Source organism: Etheostoma spectabile, chromosome 17, assembly GCF_008692095.1.
Source record: "Etheostoma spectabile isolate EspeVRDwgs_2016 chromosome 17, UIUC_Espe_1.0, whole genome shotgun sequence".
NCBI classification, from domain to species: Eukaryota; Metazoa; Chordata; class Actinopteri; order Perciformes; family Percidae; genus Etheostoma; species Etheostoma spectabile.
In genome coordinates, this window is record NC_045749.1 from 16,679,481 (window position 1) to 16,690,725 (window position 11,245).

The 11,245-nt window shown below is 42.8% G+C and overlaps 1 protein-coding gene across 13 annotated transcripts in view; it reads right to left on the bottom strand.

The window, feature by feature from the left end:
• Positions 1-11,245, bottom strand: part of tacc2 (transforming, acidic coiled-coil containing protein 2) — a 53,676-nt gene that overhangs the window by 13,321 nt on the left and 29,110 nt on the right. The gene's annotated exons all lie outside the window — the stretch shown is intronic.

Below are 11,245 nucleotides of genomic sequence, written 5' to 3' on the forward strand. Positions count from 1 at the left end.
AGGCTGGAGAGGGCTGGCAGATTGAGGCTTTGCCCGCTTCTTGATCTCTGGGGTGCTGCTGGATGAGGCTGGCTTTGGACTGTCTGGGTTAGAGCTCTGTCTGAGAAGAGGCTTCTTCTTCACAGACCCAGGACGGACTTTCTTGGGTCTGTGGAGCGTCCCTGGGGCACTCCCGGTCCCTACGCTGAAGGATTCCGAATGTGGACGGAAGCCCCCCACTGTTGATCCGTCAAACAGACCAGCACTGTCTAGTTCTCCTCCCTGGAAGCTGAGTGAACGGGTCAGAGTGTGACTTGTCGAATCTCCAACAACCTCGATGTTGTATTGGCCACTGGCTGCAATGGGCTTGTTCTCATCAAAAACAATGGACGGGGAACGGCATGGTGCGTCAGCTGAAGTCAATTCAGAGGCAGGATCACTGACAGAGGTGTCTGCTACTGCAAAAGATGGAGAGTAGAGTAGATACAATCTAAATAAATGAAACTGGGATCATTATACTGTATATTTTGACTGGTTTGTGGGTGAGATACAGGTGTGGAAGGAAACCTGCATGGAGATAAAAGTTGCAGCCGGTTTCTGACACATCCAATTATTGAGATGAATATGTCAGAAAGTCATGTAAAATAGCCACATGAGATTGAACTGATTGGTCAGCCTTTGCTAGATATCCCAGAAGCCCCTGTTTTGTGCAGTGGAGATGCTTGTCTCAGCAAACAAAGCCAGATAGGGCGTACTGTTTTATACCACTAGATGGTGCAACAAGACTTTCTCACACCTGTTTTTTTTTTTTTTTATGCCGGTGTAACAGAGCATCAAATTGTAGAAGAGCGACGCACATCATGGCATCCTTTTCTTACTCTACCTTTTTCATCGGACGTTAGTTGCTGGGTTGGGGGATTTATGGGAGAAAATGTCTTCACTGGAGTTGTGGATTCAGGGGTCTCAAACCCTCCATCAGAGTCTGAACTCCTACAACAAAAGATGAGCATACATCAGACTGATATCACTGTAATGACTGTGGTGACTGTATCATGATCGTTGACGTTGTGCGAGGACGAGCGTAACTTTTCTTCTTCAGACACAGGACATCACAAAGTTCCAATATTATTTTTTAGTGCAAGAGAAGGTGTGAATATTTTAAAGAGATTCACTGAGGACTTCGACTTTTATGGCTACAAACACTGAATCTGCGGTGAGGTAACAGAAAATGACACCTCACACATCACACACACAGGATTACCCTACCTCAACACACACACACACACACATGCAACACCCATACACAAACAAAACCACCTCAAGATCTACATCACAGATATGAAATAGATAGGGAGGGACTGAGGGGAACACTGAGCTGAAAACAGAGAAATAACCATGACAATATGTGCAAATAAAAATCACAATGTTAACATCCTAAGCAAAATTAATATTGATTGGTTTTCCTCAGGACCCGACACACACACACACACACACACACACACACACACACACACACACACAACGGAGCTCAATAGACAACCTCCCTACCACGTCCCATGCTCTGTTGATCAATGTATTATCTGACGATATGTAGCCTCAGCCTCCCGTCCTGTCTCACCTCTGTCTGATCGGCTTCACGGCAGCACTGATCATGTTGTCATGGCGTGAGCCCCAGGAGAGACTCCGGAGGAGCCCCAGAGCCGGATCAGAGCCCGGACTGTCCCCGTCTCCTGCCCCTCCCAGCAGTGTGTCCCAGCCCCAGCGCGCCCACTGCAGAGGAGACAGAGCCTGCCACGTACTCACTGCCATGGCTGCCGGTGGGCTACACCTCTCCGCACCACGACGCTACTGCCTGACCCACAGGTAGATAGCCCCACAGATAGGTAGCCTTCTCTCCTTGACTTTATAGTCTAATATCTCTTTGTTTCCAATCTACAACCTCAGTCCTTTAATGCTGCTCCTCTTTGTCATCTGTAGCCACATCAGTCTGTCTCCACTCCCTCCCAAGTAGGAAATGATGCCTCCCAATCTAACGGAGACTGGCTGCAGAAGCCCACCGCCTGCATACTGTGTATTCTTGCACACTCCCCGTCTCTCGCTCTCTCTCAGCCTTCCTCTCTCTACTTTCCTCCCTCCCTCCACCTCTCGAGCTCCTGAACTACGTTGCTACGTCCACAGAGAAGAAAAGGCTGCCCAATGCCCACCAGCCAAACCTGCTCTAATTACATATACAACCAATGCATCTGATATATTTGTATATTTCATATCCTGATATCTCAATTATCGTCTTTTTCTGCCTAAATTACTGATGAGAATTTTTTTTAAATGAACAATATTAAACATTGACCACAATGAAAAATGATAGTGGAAACTGTGCCAAATATTGCCAAATATTGCCTAATATACCCCCGTTCCCCCGTTAAGAAACACACAAATACAAGAGCATAATAACCACTGCTGAAGCCATTCAGGATCCTGTAGGGGTCCTGTCTCACACACACACACACACACACACACACACACACACACACACACACACACACTTAAATATGGATCAAATAAAAGCCTGTAGTATTACAGACATATAGAGGGGCCTGAAATACCGTCTAGCCATCAATATGGCCAAAGCAAAAAAGAAATAACAAATTCAGAGCAAAGATATAGAGAAGGCTGGTAATAAATGTATTTTGCTGTCGTGGTCAATATATCCACTTTCCCAGGGGTCACACCACAGCAGACATGGAGGTTCATCTATTCTACACAAACAATATGGCAGAAGTAACATATTTCACCTGCGCTGCAATGTGCTTCACTAAAAAATCTAAACAATTCATCAAGCTACACAAGCTTCAACAGGGTATTAAATGTTATGGGGTGCTTGTTTTTCTTATATATTAAGTCTAATCCTCCGAGCAACACCTTAATAACACCTCCATTACATTGGGGGGTGGTGTGATGAAGAAACAAGCACATGGCAGAGAACGGAGCCAGAACTGTAATCCCTGTGGTGGCCCAGTGTGTCCCAGCAGGATAAGACTGGTCTGCCTGGAGATCCATCTGTCTGATCAGTTTTTGTGAACCAGGATCAGACAGGACCCACTTACAGAGGGTAATATGCAAATACCAAATAAGCACACACCAAACAAATTAATCTATGAAGACATGTAAGATATTGAGCTCTCTGGAGGTTTTGTTTTGATAAGGGCATACAAGCTGCTTTTTTGAGGATGATACTAATGATAAAAAATAATAATAAAACTGAAAACAGCAAAACAATAAGGAAATTGGGATTCATTTCAGTGCTCCAGTTAAGTCCTTGCAGAGGACATTTTTCATGCGACTGCAAACACTGTGTTGCTATGGTAACAGGAGGTTGCTTCCGCCATATGTTCCACGTTGGAAGAAACAGCGTGGCTGGATGCACACAGTCCAACACGAACACACACAACTGAGGATTGCCTAACCAGTGAGGTCCAGTGAATTATATGACGTGGAAGACAAATAAAGGCACATTGCATATTTATGAGGCGAACAGTTGCTGCATCAGCATTATTCTGTTCACAGCCTATGAATTGGTTTAACAAAAAGAAAATTACAACATCATTTTTTGTTTATTCTATCCTTCTGTTTCTCTCAGAATGGTGAATATTGACCATCTTTATTCAAATGTAAAGAAATGGCATTTATTAGACACAAAATCATTTAATGATAAAGAGCTGTAATTAAAGAAATCTCGTTGCAGACAAAACACTGAAAGAGGAAAAGCGGTGTGTGGGTGAGCAGTCAGGCTATGGGGGTGAACAGAGACAAAGAGAGCGGGAGTTAATAGCAGCCTATCACAGGCGGAGATGACTGCCTGGGGACGGAAACGCTGCGTAGTGTGGCAGGGAGACTGCATTTCAGACGTGTCTCTGCTTCCAGCCACACCAACTGGGCCTGTCTAAACAGCTTTCACAGTGCTGGGGGGAGAGCCATCACCAGCCCCGGGGAAGAGAGGGAAACTGGGCCACAGCGACACATAAACCTAACACCACATCAGTCGGTCCTACATACAGATATAGATGTTGGCATTGCAAATGAAGCACTTTTCTGCTTTTAGCTAAAACAATCTAAATTTGATGTCACAACTGATAAGGAGGCAACTGTGATTAAATGAAGGCTGATGGAAAAAGAAAGAAGAACAGAGGGATGAATGGAGGCAGGCTGCTGGTCTCCAAGCAGCTGTGTGATTAGCCTCATGTACTATCTGCCGCATACTCCCTCCGTCGACCCTCGGCTGTCATACACCTCCAAACCTCTCTGTCTGGTCTCGACTATCATCCATCTCTTTTCATTCCACTCCTCCTTCATGTTTAATACCGTCGCTTTCCCTCACCTCCCGCTCCATCTCTGCAATTCCTTATCCCTTTGTTTTCTTCTTATTTCCCTTCCCTCTCAGCTGTTTGATTGTACAATAATACCATTACATGTTTGTTCTGTATTGTGAAAAGAAGGAAATGATTGAATATGCAGTTGTACTGTGAGTCTGTCCCTTACACTGTTTACAGTCTCTCCAATAGACCGAAATAAAAAGACCAACAGAGGGAGCTCCTGTGCTTCTATCCCGACAGTGTCTGGATATAAAGTATGACATCATAGGCACTGAACACCCTGAAAAACCACAACAACCTTTTTTCCAAGAGCCTCTCTTCATCACACAGGTGTGATGTGGTGAGCAGGGAGCAATTTATAGATGCTGTGTAATGGGAAAAGAGCACAAAGCAGCTGTTGTCTTCTGCAAAGGATTCTTCAAGTTCAGGAAATGATATCTTATGGAAAATCACTCTGCACCTTCTGCAGGTCAAATAAACAGAGCAGATGTCTCTCATCTCCATACAGACTCATGTCAGTGCTCGAGTCTGGTATCCCTTTAAAAAATCCACTCGGTCTCAAAACAAAGAAGCCACTGAGAAAAAAAAGTGTCAGACTAGGATTATCTCCCGGTGTAATACCTCATCTAGCCTAATCTGAGACTTTGACTGCAAGCAGATGGCACATTAAACAACAACAGGCCAGGTCTGTGGGTCAGAGCATTGATGAGGAGGGGGTCAAAATATCTCTCCATATTGACCATGAGATCAGACGCTATAGTCATTGAGTAGTATCCCAACCCCCCATCAGTGCAGACACAAACAAAACCGACTCATTTCATATTTCAGAGTAAAATGAACAAAAATGCCCTTCAGAATGGCCATAATTTGGTCGATTACCTAACACTCAACGTTTCCACATCAGAGCCCTACAGTGCTTTGGTGTACGACTGCTTTATATACTCTAAGTGCTTTTGACAGTGTTACACAACTCATGGACAGAACTTGACAAAAGTGTGTATCATTAATGGTAGGGATGGTGGACACAGTGCTTCTCTTCTGCCCACATGTAGGAAAACAGCTACTAATTTAACTTTTTAAATGAAAAATAATTAATTGTATTATGTTATAAATCATAAATTTCTCCATTACAGACGAAACACACACACATGGACGCGCACACTCACACTCCATTTCTCTAATCCCCTGTCCTCTGTTTCTCCTGATTCTTCAGCACACTCTGACTCCGTCTCTCTCCCTCTCTAACTCTGTCATCCACTGGTATTCCTGAGTTCTCTTTTTCTGCCCCCACACAGCGTGTTCTATTTCAACACTGTTACCAGCTCCTGCTCCCAGTGCAGCGTCACGTCCTCCTTTGCACAGAACAAAACATCACCCCACCAGCCTCCCGGCGGTACCTACTGTACTCATTGCCTAATTCTGGTTCCCACAAGCTCTCTTGAAGCACTATTACGTTTCCCAGACATGTGTCCATACATACAGTACTGTAGTGGAGGCGCACGGATGTGTCTGTGCATGTGCTCCGATTCTCTCATCCTTATTTACATCACAAAAGCAAACAACAATAATGACGACATGCTTTGTTGGTTAAGTTGGATTTTCCACTCTGAGAGGGATTTGTAACAGTATGCATGAAAAGATCGAGTAAGGGAAAGCTAAAATGCATCAAAAACAGATTGGTACCCGAACAAAGTCTCAAAGAGATGTTTGGCTTCAGCCTGCAACAGTAAATAACAACACATACCCATAATATATCTCACTGGTAATTGCATTCTGCATCATAAATCACCCGGCATCCACAATGAACATTTCTGTTACATGGAGGGCCATGGTTTGAAGACATGAATAAATAAAAACAACATGGCAAAGCAGTTGGCGCTGCTCTCTAGATCTTATTTTAAATAAAGTGGTGTTCTTGGTTTTTTCACACCTGTGAACACGTTTGTTAGGGCAAACTTACATGCGTTCTTGAGAGGGACAGGGGGTCTCTCCTTGCTCCAGGGACTCGTTGGCTCCCATCCTCAACTAGCTCTGACCCCCCTGCCTGCTCTTGCTCTCCAGCCACCCTCCACATCCACCTGCTTCCCCCTCCCCACCCCTCCAAACTCCCTCTCCTTTCAGTCTGATCCTTGCAGAGGAGACACGCAGCCTGTGTCAGAGGAGGTGAGCACCGGCTGGGCTTACTGTGCTGCAGTGCAGAGGATGAGAGCCTCCCGCTCGCATCAGGAGCAAAACAGTGGATGATTAACGGCTCCTCACTGTGTGCACAGCATCCCCGAGCCTCTGCTGCTTACAGACTGGGAATATTTCTGTTTCTCATCTGGTGGTCAAATGATGCAACACCAAGACAACTACAATCTCCAAGAGCAAAATGTAAACAAGAGAATATTCCAAAACAAATACGATGAAACAAAAATCCTGCTTTCTTGCCGTCTTGCATGAGTGTCTGAGGTGGCGCTTCTCTGTTTGGCTGCTGATATCGCTGAGCTGTGTTGAAGCGCTAGATGCCTCCTCCCCCCTCTCCCCTCCACTCTCTCCCCTGACTCCAGCCTCCTGTGCCTTTAAAAAGACAGGCAGCTTTTTCTCGTCTGCTACCGTGACTATGCAGGGGAGCGAACAATAGCAGACCCCCCCCCCAAAACTCCACTGATTAGCAGGCGCTTTCTCTTTCACTCTGTCCGTCCCCGTCTTCCTCCCTCACACAGCAACCGTCCCTCTCGACTCTGTCTTTCTCCTGCCAGGGTCCCCCTCTCTCACTCAGTGATTTGCACAAGGAAAACGTCATTTTTGTGCCTCCTTTTCACACAATGGAAGTTCCCAGCACTCAGAGTGACCAACCAGAGGGATGCCTGAGGTAAACAAAAGACTCTGAGAAACTAGTATGTGTGTAGTATTCACATCTGAAACTATTATGTTCTCTGTACCGGCCCCAATGGACAATAAGGCATTTTGAGACTAAACATTAGACCAAAATCCAAACTTAAATATAATACTTACTTAAATATTTTATTACATGCTGTAAAAGAAGTAAAAATAACACCCACCATCAGACTCAAAATATTAAAGATATTTATAGAAGCTTAATCCAGAGTTCTTTGCTCTAGAGGCAGCAACATATGCTTAATTTCTAAATGAATACCGTCTCTGTGTTTAAATCCCTGGACAGCAGGCTGGGCTGGTGATCTAATTTACTGGCACTCTCATCAAACCTTGAATTGCATCAAAGACTGGAAGAAGAATGATGATATTCTGTCTAGTCCAATTTCCTTTTTGACATCTGTGTGTGAGTGAAGGACACAGAAAATGTGTCCTGTGGGATGGAAATAAGAGCGGGAACAGATTTAGCAAATTTCCCATTGATTGTCAAAAAGACATGGTAAAGAAAGGCGTTGGGAATATGAGACGACTTAATCTATTGTACACTCATGGGAAAGTGAGGAAATGAGGGCCATGCTACAATAGCGACTTTAGCCCGAAGCACTCGTCGTCACACAAACCTGCTGTACGCAGGTTTCAGGTGTCGTACCTCTGCCTGTGTGGACTAAAAAGACAAAATCTCCAGTTTCACGTAGAACACTAAAACCCAGCGTTCATGTCCAACCTGACACCCTAGTTGTAAAGGGGATCATGAAGTCCATTAACTTGTGTTCACAATGAATATCAATGTGACTCTAGTCACGGATGGGTCTGTGGGTCGATGTTTCACAGCCCAAGGGGACAAGTAAAAACGCTGCCCACTCACAGCTCCCAACATAGACCCCTGCTAAAGCAAAAATATTGATTGCTACTGCCATCCCTACCCCCTATAGCAGCATAAAGATGTATCTAGGGCAGCAATGCATGTATGTGTGAAGTACAACTTCACATTCTATCGAATGGCTGACATTAACCTCTTCTCTATGTTGCTACTTTAAGAGCTTGGCCTTGCACTGCTGTTCCAACTTTAGACTAAAGAAAATGAAGAAATAAAAAATTCAACAAACTCAGGCACTGGAAGATATGGCTGTGGCAGTTTTTTCTGAAATATTCATAACGGCGCTCAAGAGGAAACAGGGTCACTACAATCCACCTAAGTGTAGCCTGCCAGAGGGTTTGAATGTAATAGTGTCTGCTTCTAAGCAGACTGTGATGGTACAGAACAGTTTGTGGTTTCATAGGTGTGGCTGGAAGCTCTGAGCAAAGATTGGCAAAGCCTTATTTAGGTAATAACATGGCAGTAGAGACAAAAATAGGTAGCCTCTACCTGTCAAATGGATTTTAGTTGAATTAAAAATCTGAAACATGTCATGTCCTGTTATATAAGAATCTTTAGAAGTACTGTAGAAGTGAATTTTGGGGTTGTAATTATGTAGCCAGTTCAAGTTGAAGTGTGTAACTTCAAGGGAAGAGTTTCAAAGTTTGCTGCCACACAAGAAAAAGAAAAGAAAGAAAAACAATCAATATGGAGCATAACTTGGCACAGAAAAAAATATAGAGACCCAAGATTACTGAAATAACCCTATGCAAGAAAACAATGCAACAAACCTCAGAAAGGACCATAAAAGAAGGGGACACCCCCCCCCCCCACACACACACACACACACACTTCTACAGCAAATTATAGGTGCTGTCTGAGTGGGTGATAACAAAATAGCAAATGAAAGATACACTATGACAGTTTTATTCTTCAGTGCCTCATGTTACTAGATGACAACCTGGACTATGCCGGAATGTTGACCGTTAATTATCCCAAAAGCATGTCTGTACAGCAGTATGTCTAACACCAACAACAGAAGCTAAAGTTACCCACAATCCATCAGGCTTATCTTACTATGGATCTTATAGTGGCCCAAAATACACAACAATTATAACGTAGCAGCTCTGCCAGTGACATGCAGTTTAAATACGTGTTTTGGGGAATCTATATTTGTGACAGGATGCTGGTTGCTGATCTGCCACTATGATCTTCCTGCTCAACAGCAGCTGACCGGGCAGAGTCCGAGCCTGGAGCGTTTCTCAAATAATGAGAAAAAGATACATTGCTCCTACAAAATGTCCACAATCAAGACTTCATCTAAGAGACCTTGTCTGTATTTACAGAATATCTTCTTACAATATATTTTGAGATGATGTGGCATTCCTTCTCTTTGTATCATTAAAGTAAATGCTAAAAGCAATCAGTAGAATCATCAGGGATCTTAAACTGGAAGCCTCAAAAGATACCAATCAACCCATTTCCTCAATCACAGACATGTGTTGTGGGGAGAATACATTTGTCACAAACACAATTACAAAACCACATATTAAGTAGAAAGGAGGAGCTGACTGGTTTGGGGGCATTCAGGGGAATCCAGAAAAACAAAAAGAACCAAAGTGCTCCTGACTTTTTAGCGATCACGGCAGAAAACAGAAGTAAACTGACAGCTTAATTATTTTTTAATAATTGGTAATTAAAAAAGGAAGTCTGACTTGTTTTTTTTATGATTTTAAAGATGGATTTAATTATCACTCATGCAACTCTCAATTAATCATTCAGGCAAAAGCTCAAAAAGGTTTGTTTTGCCTATTACATGGTGAAGGAGTAGGCAGGTTCTAGACCTTGTACTGACAATCATTTGCCCAGCTGAAGCTGGGTGGGCGATACGACAATATATATATCCAAACAAACAATATTGTATATATTTTTTGTATTTCGTACCTATCGTAATGTCAAAAAACAGCGGCCAAACTGTGTTACTGCAATATTTACGTCATTTGGACAACGTTTTATGTTCTGATCCTTGCACATTGTTAATTTTGCACTAAAGTTCTTAATTAAATTAGAAAAAAAATCTTATTTATCATTACTGACTTTACAACATGGTTATTTTATACACTTTTTATTTAGTGAATTACTACAAAACATGCTATAATTGATTATCGAGATATGAATGACTTATATCGAGATAGACGATTTTGGACATATCGACCAGCCCTAAGCTAAAATGCCTTTGGGCAAGATGAAATAATCTCACAGCTCCCCGGAAGTAGCTTAATATATCATCATCACTTCCTTAGCAGTAAAGATTGTATGTTTTAGTGCTCCTTGCATTTCATATGATCTTCATACACAAACAAATGTACTAGAATAAAAATATAGTTCACGTTAAAGCTGCACATAGCTTGGCATTGCGTCTCTGTGTGTCTGCAGGTAAAAAAGAAAACCTGTGATTTCCAATCAGAATACTCCTCTGTGTGATGGTACTCCTCTCCTCTGTTCTGGTACCTCTCAGATATCATAAATAATATAACAACACTATGCTAGTCTCGCTTTCTCACAATCCTGGTCTCCTTTGAGAAATGGAAGCATTTAGAAAGCCAAATAGAATCACGTCATAAGCAAGTATGTATAATTCTACACACAAAACAATATATGATCTTTTCCAATTCAACACTGACACATGCTGAGATACATAAGAGCTGGTATGTGTGTCTGTGTTACTCTTGTATATAAACGTGCAGCATTCAGACAGCAGAGTGCAGTCACAGGCTGGCAGTACAACATGAACCCTGTGAAGGGAAAAGGCCCTCTACTGGTTGTAAATGACAATGCACTGTGAAAGTCGCTGAGTCATTCCCTTATAAAAGTAAGTCAATAAGATCAATTGCAAAGCCACGATGGATTGCAGAGGAATATTAGCTGATGCTGCAAAATAATGAGGAGCATTTATATGTAATCAGCATCAGTGTTGTGAATAAAAACCATTGTGTTTGATAGCTTCGTGCCATGGCAAGGGTGATACACAAGTCGCTGTAATAGCAAGCAATCAGCCATAATAGGTCAAGTGGTTATTATAGGGCGTATTATGAAAAGGTGTGGTGTGTAAATGCTCTACTTTATCCTGTAATGTTAAAAAAAAAAAAAAAACATTTCACCC